General features: G+C 38.6%; 1 long non-coding RNA gene across 1 annotated transcript in view; it reads left to right on the top strand.

Annotated features, from left to right (window-relative positions):
- LOC112449856 overlaps window positions 1–7,364 on the top strand; it is an 11,479-nt gene extending 4,115 nt beyond the window's left edge. Inside the window, exons 3-4 of the long non-coding RNA XR_003038402.2 lie at window positions 4,316–4,388; window positions 6,133–7,364. This is a non-coding gene — a long non-coding RNA (uncharacterized LOC112449856). The remainder of the gene's footprint in view (window positions 1–4,315; window positions 4,389–6,132) is intronic.
- The last annotated feature ends 151 nt before the right edge of the window (window positions 7,365–7,515 follow it).

The raw sequence follows: 7,515 nt of genomic DNA, 5'->3' as shown, positions 1-7,515 counted from the left end.
GGGTGCCTTTAAATCTCAACTTAAAACCCACCTGTTTAGAGTTGCTTATGGCTAAATTAGGGTTAGAGTACGGGTTTTTGATGTCTTCGATGTTTTTCTCTTTCTTACTGTTTATTCAATGTCACATGCTGTTTTTATTTTGTTGTTTAATTATGTAAAGCACCTTGAAATGCCTTGCTGCTGAAATGTGCTATACAAATAAAATTTGATTGATTGATTGATTAAAGAAACATCAGATTAAATCTCGACGAGGGCCGGCTGCCAAGAAGCATTTGACCATAGTCTTCCACATGCCATTTGCCAAACTCTAGTTGAGTTTGCTTCAACAGTGATTTTCAGTGTTTTAAACTCTAAATTTATTCTGACACAACTGGCTATACATGTAGACAAATTCTCCCACTGTTATGTGCAAGTTTAATCCACAGTCAATGCTGCCTGTGAAGATGTTGTGTTATGATTACATACAGAAGGACCTGGGTCACTCTGAGGATTTACTGTGTGTTGTAAACAAACTGCTCACATACAGACACACTTATACTGACCTCTGTGAGCTGCTAAAGCCATGTCTGCATTCACTGCTCATAAAGAGACTATTCAGCTCAAGTACAGTCTGCAAACAGCAAGGCCTCAGATTTCAATCCCTCAAGCCTCAAAATAACTTCACTGGTTACATTATATATGCTCATAGCATTATTTTTACGCCTCATTTTTATTTGCTTTTATTTCACAAATTTGCCTTTATTGTCAGAGGGCAGGGAGATGGAGGCGAACCCAGAACGGAGACTCATTTTAGGAAACCAAAACTAATTTATTAAAGTAAAACACTATCAAAAACAAAGCGCTGGCGTGGCGGCAAAACTAACAATAACAAAAAATCCAAAAAGGCAAAGCAAGGCAAAAACAAACGTGGCATGGAACAAGAGGACAAACGTGGTACCATGAACAAGCAGAACGGAATGACCCAGTGAGGAATGACAAAAAAGTGACTGGTTTTTAAGGACTGAGGATGATGAGGTAAATAGGCACAGGTGAGTGATAATGATTACTGACAGGTGGAGATGGGCATGGCAGACATGGGTGGAAAAATACTGGGGAGGTGAATGGTGACAAGGCATGAACACAGAAACCAACAGACAACCAAAGCAAAGCAAGAATTACAAAGACAAAACACCAGAAACTGTGACATTTATTTTTACACCAAAAACAAAATAAAAAAGAAAAGATGGAAACAAAAGGGAAAAAAAAACAAGTACTATATTTAATAAAAACTGCAGTTATACTGCATACATTTTCCTAATAAAACTTCACAATCTTAATTTTTTCATCAATCAGTTGACAAAAAAATTTATTTAATAAAAATCTTCTAAAAATATCCAGAGATCTGATGCTTCCGATTTTTTGACGTGGGGTACTGCAAAAAGGTTATGACCAATTAATATCTTACTGTCTGCAGATAGTGTTTGTATGACCTCAGTTTTATAAAAATAGAGACAGGACTGACAAGCTAACAGCTAGTCCAAGTCGGACCAAGACCAAAGTGGTTTTCTATCTTATTTAAACAACTCTAATCTCAAAATTTTCAAAAAAGATAATAAGTAACCTAATAATTAGACAACACAAAACACTAACAGGCAATTTGCAGGTTTTTTTTCTTGCCCTTGGCTGAAAGGTGAGCAGTAATGTTTTTGCCTATGTCTGTGTGTGCATGTGTCTGTCTGTTAGCTACGGCGGCTTACACGTGCAAATGCACAGCAAACAGCGGAATGCACCACAAACACCTGAATGATGCACACTCTTAAACTGTGTGATTAGCCATTTACTGTGTGTTTGCACCTGTTGGCCACCATAGTTAGCAACCTTAGAAAACTTTAGAAAACCTAAGAAAACACTTCTATGGTTTCAGCCCCTACTTTCCGAGGTGAAACCTTAGAAAAAACAAAAATAGCTATACCTCTGTCAGTTTTACAGATGTAGGGTAAAATTGCTAAATAAGCTAAAATTGGTGTGGTAGTAGCATAGAGACATTCTCAACACATAGTACTTTTAGATATCTCATCAGATTGAGAATATAATTACTTTCAAAGTTTGATCAAAAGAGCTATAATGTCTGTATTTCTCAATGTGATTTTAGTTTAAAAGTATGGCAAGAAAGGCAGTTGAAAAAATATATTTATTTAAAGAATGATAGGCTTTGAATCAAAATCTTTGTTTATGAAGCTGTATGAGGGACAAACAAAACTGCATAACACAAATCCAGTGGAGCTATCTTTAGTAAAATCTGCTTTGAGTGCTGGGAATCTTATTTTAACATAGCCAAATGTGTTCTCAGAAGTTTGAAAGTTGGCTCAGATTTTTGTAAATAATTGAGTAAACTCTGCACTATACTAAGGACTGTTTAACTAAGTTTGATAAGTCTCACTATTATTTACCTGTGATTCAAGACTTATGTCAATGTGGACCCAAATTAAGCATAAAATGATTTAATATACTGTACATACAAAGCTAGAGAAAATTAAATTTCTGTGAAAATGCAGTGTGAATGCTGAGTGCTGACTGACCGACTGCTGAAATTTGCTAAAGAAGCTGAAACTGAGTTGTTAAAGCTGAAAGGAGCAAAACATGAGCTAGAAGCCAAAAGCAGGATAATGCCAGCTCAAAGAAGCAAAATACTTGCTGAAAGCTAAAAATACTCAATGCTAGTTTAATGTTAAGAGTATCAAAATGGCTAGCTAAAAATAGGGGGGAGTACGTGTGTGTGTGTGTGGGGGGGTGTCAACGCTGAGGTCAAGGCTGGGTGAAGAGGAACTCCTCATCCTCAGTGGGCAGATAAGGAAAGCAGCAGGTTTGTGACTGGCAGAACACACACACACAGAGACAGACTGGATTAGGAAAGGCCACAGAGAGACGAAGAGAGTGAGCGATGACCAATAAAGTATTACTGGACTCTAAGCAGAAAATCCAGAAGGTTCCACACATTCCTCCATGACAGAAATAGAACCACAAAAACAAAGTAAACAGTGTTTTACTTTAGCAAAAACACTTAAATGAAACTCTCAAAATAAGGTAATTCAACCCAATAGACTTTTAGCAACAGAATTTAAACAGTTTATTTTAGGATAAAAAAAATCAAAATTCTGATTTTCATGTAATAATTTACTAATCATATTCTTGAATAAAATATTTTGCCAATACGTTACCTTAAATGTTATACTGGGCCTTTAAAGTATATATAAAATAAAAGCAGACTTCTTGCAAAGAACTAGTTCAACAATGCTACTGAAATAGGCATTTCTTGAAGGAATACATAACACCCACCTCCTTTCATGCCAGAGTTTTAGACTAAGATCATCTTATGTAGAGAACATACTAGACAGACAAAGTACTTTACTTTTAGTGTTAAAATTTGCAGTATTTAACTGTAAAACTACAGTAAGAGCCAACAGAGAACATCAGTGACCTACCAGTTTTGTGATTATGGTGCAACACCACAAATTCAGGAAAACACAATATCCTACAACCAATAGCTCAAGAGATACCATTAATGCCATTTATAGAAACATAATATAAAGACAACACATAGTACTTGTAAACTGACAGAAAGGGTATATCATATGTAATCTGTTTGGTCAAACCTTAAAAAGTAATATTTTCACAAAATTTTATGTGATATTGTGAGATGTTCCACTCAGAGTTTGTGCTGTGAGTGACTCTAAGCTACTACCACATGTAGTAGTTTGACTGTAATCTGACTGTGTTACAGCCTGTGTTTGTATTGGCTAAGGTCTGAGTCATGTTGAATTTGACTGACTCGAAAAGTCAATCAGTTGTAGATGTCAATAACTAGTTTCCAAAAGTTTATTAATATCTGTTCAGTGGTTGATGGGAATATTTGCTAATAGACAAACAAACAGGACTTCAGCTGTAAGGGTGAAGTTTCAAGCAAAGTACAATGTGTAGCACTCAAAATATTGGTTATGAATGACTCTGAGTTACTGTCACACCAAATTGAAACTCAGTATCTGCAAGTTACAGCCATTTTGTGTTTGCTAAGGTTGTTTAGTTGTGGTGGCCATCTTGAATTGGAGTGACTCTAAAAGTAATTCAGTTGTTAAGGTCAACTGAATCATTACTTTTTGAAAGTTTCATTAAAATCTGTTCAGTGGTTCATTAAATATTTTGCAAACAGACAAACAAACATCCTTTTGGCAGGAGGTAATTAGTTATTTTCATTTAGAAAGAAAAAAACATACAAAGCTTAAAAGCCATGCCAGGCTGCATTCATCTGTCCATCTAGTGAGTTCTAGTCTCCTCCCAGGTGGACTTGCCCAGAAAACTTCCAGAGGGAGGACTACAGGAGTCATCCTCATCAGACGTCTGACCCACCTCAGGTGACCTCTTTTGATGTGGAGGAGCAGCGGCTCTACTTCGAGCTCCCCCTGGAACCAGTAAATTGAGAGCTTTGCCTTTCAGCTCAACTCTGTCTTTGCTATGACAGATGTGAAGCAACAAAACAGACTTTAATTATATGCTACAAATAAAGCTCTATTTGTTGTGGCAGTAGTAATGAAACAGAAGACCACTGTTTAAACTCGCAAACTTTATTCCAGCAACTGCTGAGACTCCATCACAGAACACAGTTCTCTCTGTAGTCTTACTCTTCCTCCTCTGGTAACAAGCAGCAATTAAAGTAACAGAATACAAAAACGTTCACTGCCAACCTAAGAACGCAAAACTATTTTTCCTGACGTTTTGCATAATCTCATGTAAGAGATTGCAAGATTTAGCTTAGAGTATGTGTTGTTAATGACTCTCAGGCAAACCAAGCACAACCACACCAAATTTTAGCACAATAACCTGTAAAATTGACTGAATTATAGTCATTTCTGTTTTTCTGAAAGGTCACTGAGCTGTGGTGGCCATCTGAAATTTGTTTGGTTTCAAACAATAATCAGTTTTAGATGTACATTCAGTGATTATTTCCTGACTTATTAAAGACTCATCAAAATCTGTGCAGTGGTTCATGAGATATTTTGCCAACAGAAAAAGTTGACTCCAACTATTTAATGGCAACATGTTAAACTGAGATCTCGTGCAATCTGTTAGTGCTCAAAATATGTGTTGGGGCTTAGTTTCAATAACAACCACACCACATTTTATGTCAGTTTCTGTAAAACTGGCAGAGATATAGCCAATTTTATGCTTTTTAAGGTTATGCAAGCCACCTTGAATTAAACTGACTCCAAAAGTCAGTCATTTGTGGATGTATATCAAATGAATAATTTCTGAAAGTTTAATTAAAATTTGTTCAGTGGTTCAGGAGATCTTTTCCTAACAAGACGGTCGAACAAACACACAGACCGCAGGTACAGCCATCGCCCTCAACTTTCAACAGCAGGTAATAATAAAGTAGAGTATGCTTCTACATATTCTGTTTTCTGTTACTTTATACATCCATTTCAGCTGTAGCAGAGGTATAAACTGGTAGAAAATATAACCCAGAAAGTACAAGAACTCCCAAACTGTATTTCAGTGAGTTCTGTGGACACAAAGACAACCAGAGAGTCAGAGAGAAAAAAGGAGAACCCAGCCAGGCCAAAATAAGCTGTAGGAGATGTGTGTTTTCAGTTCACATATGGTCTTCTATACGTGTGTGTGGCCAGGAATATGTTTTACTCTGGGTGTGTGTGGGTGTATGTTGGTGTGTGTGTGTGTGTGTGTGTGTGCGCGTGCTGCCGAGTGATTTATGGGGCCTGTCCTCCTCTGCCAGCAGTTTGTCTCCTCTAGCATGGAGGATGAATGGCCCGCTGTCAGCCCTGCCTCAACCTCCTCCACTGCTCTCTCTCAAATTACTTTTCTTCTTCTTCTCAGTCCTTCCCTTCTGGATTCATCTGCACTATCTTATCTCCCCACATGCTCTTCCTCTGCATGCACCTTGTCATCCTCACTTCCTTCTCTCTTAGCCCATCCGCTCCCCTGCTCACTTAGTTGATTTGATCCTTCTCTCCCTCGTTTGGTGACCCTGCCTCTCGTCCACTCCCCCTCATCTGTCACAACAAACAGTCGTCTTCTCTGTGCGAAACTGGAGATGTGTTTTGACCAAATCTTGACCTCTAATCTGATCTCTGATTGCAGGGAGGCTTCATTCAGAACGCCGTGCTTCCATTCCAGCGAGTCCATATCTCCTCTTCATATCCTGTCTGATATTTTGATGGCTTTCAGCTGACAGAGCTGAGAGCAAAACGACACCAAAGAGATCCAACACACAACACTCAGACTCTGGGAGAAGGTTCTGATAATTATTCTCAACTGCAATGATCGACAACTGAGCCATTCAAGATATATGTAAAAGCAACATCGAATGTAAAAGCCCAGCATTCCTTGAAGGATGTCCAGAGTTTTAGAATAATATTATTATATGCTGAGAAATAAGTTGTATTTATTTTGGTCAAAGCTTGAAATTAATGTCACGCGATATGGGAAGATGCCATGCTCATAGTATGTGTTGTAAATTATTCTCAGTCACTCTCTAATCAAATTTTACCTCAGTATCTGTAAAATTGACAGTTGTTGCCATTTGTGTGTTGGCTAATATTGGTTAGCTGTGGTGGTCATCATCTGTTAGCGGTAAGAATCCAGTGTCAGATCTTTTGTGGTTTGATGCAACAAGCTTTGTTCTCCTGGATCGGTGAGTTTTTCTAAAATATTTTCAAAACCCTCTCAGTCTCAGTCTGGTTGAATGGGGACCATTGGAGGACTAATTTTAAGATCTCTCCTGACATGTTCTACACGGTTCAGGTCAGGGCTCTGGTTCGGAGACTCAAGGACATTCACTCAGTATCCCTTAGCCTCCCCTGTGTGTCTTCTCTTGTGAGTTTTGGCTCCTTGTCGTGTGGAACAGGCTTTCATTGAAGGTATCTTTGTTCTTTGCTCCAATCATCTTCCCCTCACCTCTGTCCAGTCTCCCAGTCCCTGCTGCTGAATACCAGGCCCACAGCATGATGCTGCCACTACCATGCTTCACTGTGGTGATGGTGCTGGGCAGGTGGTCTCCCGGCCTATCTGGGTGGACTTTACATTGTCTTGCTGTGGATTGACTCGTAGTACTCCAGTTTTCCTCCCACTGACTAAAATCATGCACGTTAGGTTCATTGGTAACTCTAAATTTTCCCTGAGGTGTCAATGAAAGTGTGAATAGTTGTTTGCCTTGTTTGTCTGTGTCTCTGTGATGGACTCCAGATCAGATCTGTGCAGGGTGTACTCCAGTGACGTGCGGTGAGGTTCATGGTTGGTGAGGCACAGAGTCAGATTTACAAATATATAAATCCAAAAGGGTAGCTTATTCAATTGGCTACTGGTTATTTCATATCTCATCAGCGTTCTTCACATACACACACTCTCTCTCTCTCTCTCTCTGTCTCTCACTCACTCACTCACACACACTTGCGCGCGCACACGCGCACACATAGTAGTATTAAGGATAAGATAAGAAAAAATGTTACAATTACGTTTTGGCAG

The sequence above is a fragment of the Kryptolebias marmoratus genome, linkage group LG14 (assembly GCF_001649575.2).
Source record: "Kryptolebias marmoratus isolate JLee-2015 linkage group LG14, ASM164957v2, whole genome shotgun sequence".
Taxonomy (NCBI): Eukaryota; Metazoa; Chordata; class Actinopteri; order Cyprinodontiformes; family Rivulidae; genus Kryptolebias; species Kryptolebias marmoratus.
The sequence above is the reverse complement of the archived record's forward strand: the minus strand, read 5'-3'. Positions and strand labels throughout refer to the sequence as shown.